The sequence below is a fragment of the Rhineura floridana genome, chromosome 10 (assembly GCF_030035675.1).
Source record: "Rhineura floridana isolate rRhiFlo1 chromosome 10, rRhiFlo1.hap2, whole genome shotgun sequence".
Lineage (NCBI taxonomy): Eukaryota > Metazoa > Chordata > Lepidosauria > Squamata > Rhineuridae > Rhineura > Rhineura floridana.
Genome location: NC_084489.1, coordinates 58,882,167 through 58,893,517, shown reverse-complemented (window position 1 = coordinate 58,893,517; position 11,351 = coordinate 58,882,167). Strand labels below are relative to the sequence as shown.

General features: G+C 41.0%; 1 long non-coding RNA gene across 1 annotated transcript; it reads left to right on the top strand.

Moving 5' to 3' along the window:
• Positions 1 to 8,122: 8,122 nt before the first annotated feature.
• On the top strand, positions 8,123 to 8,642 carry LOC133365313 (uncharacterized). Its single transcript, XR_009758164.1, has 2 exons — positions 8,123 to 8,195; positions 8,560 to 8,642. It is a non-coding gene; the product is annotated as an uncharacterized LOC133365313 (long non-coding RNA).
• Positions 8,643 to 11,351: the final 2,709 nt, after the last annotated feature.

The following is an 11,351-nucleotide window of genomic DNA, read 5'->3' as shown; positions in this document are numbered from 1 at the left end:
TCAGATGGTCACTTTAAATATGTCTGATTTACTTTGCAATTTTAGTGAAGTTTTCCATAGGAAATCATTTTCTTTTGCTTTTGTTTCTATGAATATGTGAAGTACAGCAACACTTTGCAAAATTTATATTAAAAAACTCCAAACATAATTGTGGAATAATGGCACTGACTTCTGCAAAATAGTCTCCAGTGGACCTCAGAAGTGTCTCAATTTGCACAAGATAAAACAGTGGGAGGTGAAATATATTCTAGCAAAAGTCTAGGTGTGCTCTATGTTTTTAATTGATTGTGAACACCTTGCCTTAAATAAAGTGGTTTAAACATAGCAGGCTGAAAACATGCATCCTCTTTTTTTCAACAACTAGAGTCATTGCTAAAGTAGCAGCATATTGTAATCAGTCTGATTTTACATTAAACTGCAGTTTCAGGTCCAACTGTTAATGCACCCAAAATAGAAATAGACCATAACCTCCAGTTTGAAACAAAAAAGGCTATCTTCACCATCATATGACATTGACCAATAAAAAGGCTTTGAAATTAATAAAAATAAATTTGACACATTTCTAGGATGAATAATGAGGGAAATAAAATTTTCTAGTTTAGATTCTCTGTAGAAACATTAGTAACACAGGAAAGAAGCAAAGTAAGAAGAACACCAACAAATATAGAAAAAATATAATTCTCCATCTTTGGAGATGGCAGGTGTTGCCACCACTCACCATATGCTCAGAGGCACATGTTACCAAACTCTTCCAAGCTACACAGGAAGTGGATTGGTCTGTGAAAGACCAACCCAAATGGTGTTTGCATTTTGACCAATTTGTAGGGCAGTACAATATCTCAGAGAGGAGTTCAGGTCTCCTGCTCCCCTGGTGCATTCACTATAGCTGCCGAATTTCCCTGCTTTTTAAAGTTTGGTAGAAATATCTGTGGGCTATAGGTACATTCTTAAACCGCAAGGTTTTTTGCCTATTAGTGAATATGGATATATATAGTATATGTTGTATTATAGTGTAAAATCTAATACACAAAAATTATTTTGCCACAAACATAGTCAGTGGTTACACTCTAGATCTCTCCACCAGAGAAAGGCACAGAATGGATATTACCTGATGTCAGACAATTGGCTTGATAGATTAGTTATAATCTAGTGTTTCTGTCACTGCTCCCAGAAGCAAAGGCACTTATGCCACCACTTCTTTTAGCTAGGCTTTACTTCTGAAGTCTTGGCTGCAAACCCACTGCCTATATAAAAATTGGCAGGTGAAAAAGAACTGGAGAAATGCAATTTGAAATGAGTTGTTTCAGAGCTGATTCCATCGCCTCGCTTTGTACTCCTAATGACAGCATTAGAACTAATTGCTCTGGCTGGAGTTCAGCATCATGCCATTGGCCAGTTAGGATCTGTTGGAGTGTTATGCGCTATGCATAATTTGCATTCACAGTGTGCTTCATAATAATTCCTTGAGAAGTCACACAGTGAGTGCGTATAAACAACAGGACAGATTTGGAGGATGGTGTTGTAAAAGCTCAAATGCAAAATACAAGCAAGCAAGCAAGCAAACCTTCACTGCCCAGGCTAATTTAGGATGTCTAGAATCTTCGGGAAATAATGAATTGTACTTACTTCGTTATTTGTTTGTGGTGTATGGGGGATACTGTATATAAAAAAATCTAATGATGGAGAGATATAGCCCATGGGGACAAAGACGAAAGCTGTGCTTGCTAGCTTTACCCTGCCTTGGCTCTTTAGAATTCTCCTCCATGCCTTCATATACCTCCATGTGTGATCTCAGCTACAGTATATGGTGTCTTTAAAAGCTTATCTCTAGGCAGTTAAGTGCAATGTGGCAAGATGAACATGGACAGGGAGCTGGAACAACACAGCTTGTCTGCTTTTGGGGACTGACTCCTTCCACACCAAGTAGGATTCAAGCCCCAGTAGACTGGAGTCTGCCAAAACATGTGATTCATTCCCCCCCCCCAAAAAAAGAGTTGTGTCTGAGAAGTCAGTCAAGCATTGTACCTTTTCTACCTGTGGTGGCTGGTGGACACTGGACTTGGTGGCAGCAACGGCACTAGAAAAACATGGGGGGGGGACAGAAGGGGCTAAGTATATTTCTAGGTGGATTGAATATACTAGGTGGAGGGACCAAGCTTCTTATTGGGGGGGCACTTGCTCCCCTTACTTCTTCTTTGGCACCGCCCTGCCTGGTGGGGCTGCTGGGAGTTCACAAAGGTCAGTGAAAGAAAAGAAAATGCTGCCTGGGACTCCAAATGTGTTCTGCTGCTATGTAGCTGTGGCCTTCAAGGAAACAGCTCTGTGCATGCTCAGAACATAACAGGCTAATTGGTCTCCTGTGGCCACAACCCTGTTACTGACCTTCTGTGGCTGTATGCTAATTCCTGTGTCCAAATTGACTGAATTGCTTTTAGGACAAAAAGGAAAGGGTGACAAGATTCTGTGGTAGTCTGGAGAAGCGTGCTCACTTCAAGCTTGCTGGAGAAGCTTGCTTGCTTATTTGTTTAATTAAAGCACTTAAATGTAGTTATTTAAAGCACTCCCAGAACAGTTTACATAAGATCAGTAACAGAAAATGCAGTCCCTCCCTTCCCTGCCCTCAGGCTTACAGTCGAAAAGACGTGATAGAAAAGGAAAATGTGATGGGGGGACACACCAGGTCCTGTTGAAATTACCCATTTTATACAACTATTAAAGATGCAGGAGCTCTGTCCTCTTTTCTACCTGACCACTCTAGAGACTCTACAGGTCCAGCCCTACCATTAGGTAGGTGTCTGAGCTTGTCCATGCTGAGGGCAGGGAGCAGATGTGTGCAACACAGCTAGCCCTGTGGCCTTCTAACCTAGCCTGCTGCCCTCAGGTGCAATGGAGGATGTTCTTCCATTGCCAGTATTGAAGGTTCAACTGCTAATCTGCTCAGCATGGAACAGTAGAAGACTGTGTCCTATTGTCTTTTACCTCAGGCAGCCAAATGTGTTTGACTGGCCCTGCCACCCTGTATAAAAACTTTTCAGGGAAACAGTTCAGGAAGAGCGTGGAAAAGCTCATCTCTCAGGCGAGCCAACAGAATGGCCCTGCTCCCTATTTCTCCGGGCGCTGTAGCCTTCTGGTGGACATGACTCCTAAGAAGACACTAAAGGTCTGAGATAACGAAGGGCTCTGGATGTGGTGTGTACATCCCCTTGGTGTGGTGATGGTGAGTCATTATTGAATTATTATATTTATGTCCTGCCTTTTCCCCCATGATGGAACTCAAAAGGAAGATTTTGCATATTCTCCTGTTTGGGCACTGTCCACACACACATACTTGTTCAGCTTCAACAAGGTTGCTGCGCTTTATGCTTTCGGTAAAGGCCAACTTGAAATCACGGAGATTCAGATTTTTCCTCCTTAGCTACTGTAGTGAGAGAGTCTATCCCAAAGGCAGCAACTGCAGCAAGATAATCTCTCCAGTGCCTCAGTCCTTTCATTAAGATTGGATTTTCTTGGCTCCAATGGTAGTTTTAGGTTCTTACTGCTTCTCCAAGTGGTGAAGAGCCCCAAGGGTTTGTGTGTGTGTGTGTGTGTGCAGCATTTCCCCTGGGTTTAGCTTCCTTTAGAAGAAGACCACTAGATATGAATAGTTTCTTGTAATGTTTGAGTTTATCTACAAATATACATGATGAGCATAGGTGGTGGCAGTTCTTAAACACATATCAGTAAAAGGAGGCCACCAACCATTTGGGGCCCCTTTGTTGCCGCTACAAAATAGCTTCCATGTGGTCCTGGCTCATCACAAAGAACAAGTAACTTGCTCGGGAAGCTGAGTGCAAGGCAGAGCTTTGGTATGAACCCCAAATGCCCAACCACACATTTGAGCCCTCATAGTACAACAAAATGTCCACTGTGTAAAAGGCAAGCTTGTGAGGATAAGAGATTGTCTTTATCCTCAGAGATCCATGCACCACTTCCTTCCTTCCTTTCTTCCTCTTTCACTCACTCACTCTCTCTCTCACACACACAGCAATTTATGCCTTCAACTGCTCTCCCTCCTCTCTTACATCATCCTTAGACCTTAGTTGGTAAGGGGGGAGAAAAGGAGGTAGGCCTCTTTCAGAAGCCTTAAGGAACACAAGAGCATGCTGGATCAGGCCTGTAGCCCATCTAGTCCAGCATCCTGTTCTCACAGTGGCTAACCAGATGCCAACCAAATCTGAAAGCAGGATCTGAGCACAACAGTACTCTCCCCACTTGTGATTCCTAGCAACTGGAATTCAGAGGCATACTGCCTCTGACAGTGGAGGTGGAAGATAGCCATTATGGCTAGTAGCTATTGATAGCCTTATCCTTAATGAATTTGTCTAAGCTTCTTTTAAAGCCATCCAAGTTGATGGCCATCACTACCTCTTATGGGAGCAAATTCCATGGTTTAATTATGCGCTGTGTGAAGAAGTAGATGCAACTTATCTAGGACAGCCAGTCAGAAATCCCCCTCATGCAGGGTTGCCTGGCACCTTTGCCACTGACTGTTAATGGAGTCTCCAGTAGTATGTCTGGCTCCATTAACCCTCATTTGTTCAAATCCCAACAAATCTTACAACAGTATGGTAGAGGGGAGAATATGCACATACACCATACCTTTAAAGCACATCCTCACTCACCCCCTACAAAAAATCCTGGGAATTATAGTTCACCCCTCACTAGGGATGGGCAAGAAATTTGATTCACTTTGCATTTCAAGCTGAACCTGTCAAATTAGCACTTTCTGAAACAATATGAAAACTGAAATACAGCCATCCTTCAAATTTGCACTTATTCAGACTATGCAGTACAGTTTGCCAACCAACCAATGTTTCAAAAAATGCGTATGTTAGAGAAAAGTGTGCATAAAAATAAATATAACATATAAATGAATATAGTGAAAATAACACAAAAATGCATTATATGATAAGAAATTGCTTGCAAAAATGTGATTGTAGTTGAAACTGCCTACAAAAATATATGTATTAGGAGAAATTTGCACTAAAATGCTGGAGAGCTTTCATGGGGAACTTTTTTTAAAAAATCTGCAAACTGCTGCAGAAATGTGGAGACTGAATTTAAGACTGGAAAAGTGAAAAACAGTGAGAACTGAAACTGACAGATCTTTCCATCCCTACCACTCACAGAGCTACAGTTCCCAGCACCCTTAACAAACTACAGTTCCAGGATTCTTTTTTGGGGGGGCAGGGATGCTCTTTAAAGGTATAGTGCAGCCTTTCCCAACCAGTGTGCCTCCAGATGCTGTTGGACCACAACTCCCATCAGCCTCAGCCAGCATTGCCAATGGCCAGGAAAAATGGGAATTGTGGTCCAACAACATCTGGAGGCACACTGGTTGGGAAAGGCTAGTATAGTGTGTATGCAGCCTCAGGATTTGGTCTTGACTACATGTACACATTGTGGTAAAGAAGACTTGCTTTACTAAAGATTGGTATCATAAATTGATCCCGGATTCTGGCATGTGGCACCTGTCTATCTACTCATAAGTAAGTTCCACTGAATTCAATGGGACTACTCCCAGGTATGTTGTGTACAGGGTTGCATTATACAGCCCATCTGAGTGGAGCACAACCAAATGACCATTTGAATCCCTAAGTCCCCTCAAACTTGCTTCTTGCTCGGACTCTTTGTACTGTTCTCCGTTCCTCTGCATAAAAGAGAAGGGAAATACACAAACAAGGGGCTCTCAGGCCTCACTGCCTTCCTATTTCCATTGTCATCTTGCAAGGGATTTTTCAATGGATAGTCTATAGCGCAGCCTTCGCCAACCAGATGCTTCCCAGATGTTTTGGACTACAGCTGTGCTGGCTGGGGCTGATGAAAGTTGTAGGGTGGGATATAAATTCAATAAATAATTGTAGTCCAAAACATCTGGAGGGTGCCAGGTTGGCAAAGGCTGCTGTAGTAGATCACTGAAATTGATTTGATGAGAGATTTGATGCAAGTCTCTCCTTTGTTTCCCCCCTTAAATGACAGCTCACGCTACACTGAGTATTTCCCAAAGAGTCCTTTAGAAAGCAAGCAATTTAACTGTCACAGAGGTGAAAAGAAGCAAAAGACTGACAACAGGAGAGGGGTTTTTTTTCTGTCTGCTCTACGGAAATAGAGAACACACTGGCTTCCTGATCCTGCTTTAAGCATCCAATGTGAAAGCAAAAGTTATTATGCAAATGGAAAATGGACAGCCTTCAAGTTGATCCCGACTTATGGCGACCCTACGAATAGGGTTGTCATGGTAAATGGTATTCAGAGGGGGGTTACCATTGCCTCCCTCTGAGGCTAGTCCTCCCCAGCTGGCTAGGGCCTTCTCAGCTTGCCACAGCTTCACAAGAAGAAACAGAAAAAAGGTTGCAAACCAAGAATGCCAAAGATGAAAAATTTGTAAAAATATATATTATTTATTGTAAATCCTTAGTAAGCTGCCCAACGCGTTTCAGCCAAACATAGGCTTTCATCAGGGGCTAAAATTCAACAGAAAAGCATAATCAGACCAAATATATCTAAGGACAGACATATATAGGATACATTCAACTATAAAACTCTTTGAACATTACACAGGAAACATATATTTTTTCAAAAACATATTCAATAGACCCACATGAATTGGCTGACATATCTTTGCATAAGAACCATTTCAAATTCGATCATTCATATTATTGGCAGATAAAGGGGGTGGCCATGGGGTGCCCCATGGCACCAGAGGTTGCCAACCTCTTTATGGAACAATTTGAAAAAGACATCTTTAGTTCCTCCAATAGTTTTGCACAATATTTGCTATGTTGGTGGAGATATATTGACGATATCTTTTGTATATGGAGGGGTCCTTTTGAGTTATTTACAGCATTTGTGGAATGGGTAAATAATAAAGATATTAATATCAAGTTAGATCATCATTATAGTGAAACAGAGATTAATTTCTTAGATCTGTTGTTAAAGAAAGTAGATAACCATCTTTGTACTACCATTTATAAAAAACCAACTGACAGGAACACTTACCTATGTTTTGATAGTTCCCATCCTTTACAACTTAGACGTAATTTACCACATGTACAATTCCTGAGAATTAAAAGGAATTGCACTCTGGAAAAGGATTTTGTGTCACAATCAGAGGTGTTGAAACAACAACTTATCCATAGAGGATATCCCTCTCAAGTTAGAGAACAGAATTATGAAAAATCATTATTGAGACAACGGTCAGATTTGTTACAAAAAACCACTAGAATATCATCGCCCAGAATACATTGTAATTTAACCTATAATTATATATCCAGTAAACTACAAAGCAGTATAAAGAGAAACTGGCATGTAGTACAACACATTCCAGGTTGCCAAAAATTGCCACTTTTTTCATATAAGAGAACCAAGAATCTGAAGGATATTCTTGTAAACAGTGACTTTAGAGAACATATATCTCTTTCTACTCGCTTTTTACCTGGTACATCTCCACCAGTTGGACATCATCCCTGTGGACATTGTGTATTTTGTAAATATACCTTTAAGATCCAGAATTTCATCAACCCAATTGATCAGAAAAAATATACACTGTATCATTTTTCTAATTGTAATACAGTGCAAGTCATCTATGTGGTACAGTGTGGGTGTCTGAAATTATATGTAGGTCAGACATCCAGGAAAGTAAAGGTCCGTATAGGAGAACATTTGAGTAATATTAGAAACAACAGAGTAGGAGCACCTCTTGTATCCCATTGTCGTCAATGTTCCCAATATATCAATGTGGGACTCAAATTTTGGGTTTTACAAAAGATACAAGGATCTAGGTTGAATTTTCTTCTTCACAAAAAAGAAATAGGTTGGATTCTGAGGCTAAAAACAGTGATACCTAATGGTTTGAATGATGATTTTTCCTTCCTTCCTCTTTTGTAATAATATATAAAAAATTTGTTTAGATCTCATTAGAGAATTCTTTTGTAAGAATAAAAATAAAAGATTTTTCTATCTTTGCAAGAAGATTTGTTCCAGGTGCACTTCATTTTAAAGGTCAAAATAATTACTTTGCTACTGTTGCAAGTGTTCCAGGATATATATATATATGTTCCCCCTTAGCTTGTAAAAGTCATTGTAAAATTTGTTTGACTGATGCAGGACTGTAAGTTTACCTCTTTGGTGCATATTGAGTTTTGAGCTATTAATATGTAAGTATTGTGTCTTGGTTGATGTTTGTAAGTCTTCTAGGATATGGCTATATATATATATATGTTCCCCTTGTGTTTGAATTTTTTTAAAAAAAAAATTTGTTTGATTCAGTAATGTAAGTTTACTTTTGTTTTGTTCATTCAGTTTTGAGCTAGAATTATGTAGTTTATTGTTTCTAATATATGAAAGTTTTCCATATATTTATTTTCTTACACATGTTTTTTGTACATGTGGGTCTATTGAATGTTTTTGAAAAAATATGTTTCCTGTGTAATGTTCAAAGAGTTTTATAGTTGAATGTATCCTATATATGTCTGTCCTTAGATATATTTGGTCTGATTATGCTTTTCTGTTGAATTTTAGCCCCTGATGAAAGCCTATGTTTGGCTGAAACGCGTTGGGCAGCTTACTAAGGATTTACAATAAATAATATATATTTTTACAAATTTTTCATCTTTGGCATTCTTGGTTTGCAACCTTTTTTCTGTTTCTTTTTATTGGATGCCTTCCACTTTTTTTCTTCCTCCACAGCTTCACAAGCCAGCCCCTTCCTTGTTCGCAACTGCCAGTTGGGGGGGCAACTGGGCTCCTTGGGACTATGCAGCTTGCCCACAGATGCACAGGTGGCAGCGCACGTAACCCCTGAGCCACTCCCTGTGGGGGTGATCTTTAGCTGGCCCTTGACACCCAGGAGACATGAGCGGGGATTTGAACTGACAAACTTTGGATTCCCAGCCAGGCTGTCTTCCAAATGCAGCTAAAGCAGCACCCAGAGTTATGTAATGACGAGTCTTTCCAGATTACAGCTTTTGCACATAGAGCACACAGTCAATTCTCAAAGGTGACAGAGAATCCCCTTTCTCCAATGGAAGACGGCCTTTGACTAAAGGGCTGTAGCTCAGTGGTAGAGCATCTGCTCAGGTTCAATCCCTGGTGTCTCCAGGTGGGGCTGGGAAAACACTCGTGCCTGAAACTCTGGAGCCCCACTGCCAGTCAGTGTAGACAATACTGAGCTAGATGGTCCAATTACAAGGCAGTTTCCTGTGTTCCTATGATAGGAGGTGGAAGGGAATCTTTGGATCCACTCCAATGAGCTTAACCCAGCTGGTACATCTACATCGGGGGTGGGTAATCTAAGAGCCTCCAGAAGTTGCTGGACTACAACTCCCATCATCCCTGACCATTTGCCATGCTGGGTGGGGCTGATGGGAGTTGGAGTCCAACAGCTTCTGGAGGCCCACAAGCTCCCTATTTGTGATTGACATGGGGAAATCACATGCCAGAGGACCAGTTTTATTGATTGTTTTTAAATATTTCTATACAGCCTTTCAATTTATATAAAAAACCACCAGGGCAAGTTTGCATCTGAACAATAAAACAACAGTCATAAGTTCTACAATAAGTAATAGTTAAAAGCACAATGACACTTTTAGCAGCAATTTCCAGTGTGGTGTAGTGGTTAGAGTGTTGGACTAAGGCCTGGGAGACCTGCGTTCGAATCTTCACGCAGCCGTGAAGCTCACTGGGTGACCTTTGGCCAGTCACTGCCTCTTAGCCTCAGAGGAAAGCAATGGTAAACCACCTTGGAATACCGCTTACCATGAAAACCCTATTCGTAGGGTCACCATGAGTCAGAATCGACTTGAAGGCAGTCCATTTCCAAAACCCATCAATGTTTTTTGTTTTAAAAAATACTGCCAAAATAAAAAAAGATCTTCAGCTGGCAGCTAGAGGACACCAGCATCAGTACCAGGCAAGCCTCCCCAGAGAGAGAATTCTCTGCCCAAAGGAGTTGCAAGAGCATTTTTTTTCTTAATTGTCATTCTTTTCACATCTTTTGTGTTACTGTATTTGAACTATTTTGATGTTTTATTGATTATATATTTTATTGGGTCTATTTTATTTTAATAAACTAATTGAACTCAGCAAGTGGGATGCCACGACCAGGAAGGTGCTCTCACAGGTGCCACCTGACTGGAGCACCTGGAGGAGAGCTTCTGAAGGTGATTTCAGTGCGCTGGGACTTATGGCACCTGGCAGGTTGCCATGGGAAATGACAGTCATTCAGGTTCCCTGAGGTTCCTCCAGACAACCTGTTTACTGAGCATTCCACCTGATTTGCTTACACAAAGCTTGCATGGAGCTTATATTATATCTGTTCTTTACTGAGCATTCTGTTTCCTTCTGAGGTTATATGACTTCCCGTCAATCAATCATTATCAGACACTTATGCATTTTCCAGTCACTTTCCTTACTACGAAAAGTCTGCCTTTTTAAAGTGGATTTGTTGCACCAGAGCACTTTAATCCACTTTAATTGTGCAAACCTAAATTTCCCATATATGGTTCTCTCCCAGAAAACAGTCTCAAAGCAACCCAGATAAGCACCAGCATTTGCAAACAGACTGGAGAGCTTTTTCAGCTCTTGCAAGATATGTTCCCAATTACCAGTTTAGGATGTAAATCTCAGCATTGGCTTGTTTTTGGAAGCTCTGTCCACATAGAAGCAGCCCTAACTCTGCTTCTGTTTTATTGTTTTCTGTAAGCCATCTTGGGGATCTTTCTAGGTAGAAAGGCAGGATAGAAATAGACTGATCAAACTGATAAACCAAACTGGATGCTGGAAGCTAAACTCTGGATATATCTAACATGAAAAATGCTGTTTGCTGTTGTGACCCTTCAGGGTCTTGGGCCGTGATATTTCCCAGCGTTGTTGTTGGGGCACTCTTAGATGCCAAGGAGGACTGAACCCAGGATCTTTTGACATTCAAGGCACGTATTCGACTGCTGACCCTTCCAAGTATTATTTCTGGCATTGTGCTCTTCAAAGTACAATGCCTGTTAGCCAGCAGAGCTTTGGCAAAGTCATTTGCTCAGCCAAAGTCTCCATGAAAATGCATCTTGACAATGCAATCCTGCTCTTACTGAAGTTGTAAGACTCCTATAGATCTTCATGGAGCAAGATTAGGGATGTAAGAAGCTGCCTTACACTGAGTCAAATCATTGGTTCATCTAGATAGGTTTTGTCTACACTGACTGGCAGCGCCTCTCCAGGGTTTCAGGCAGGGATTCTTTCCCAGTCCTTCCTGGAGATGCTGAGGATTGAACCTGGGAGCTTCTACATACAAAGCACCACTGAGCTCCACCACTGAGCGG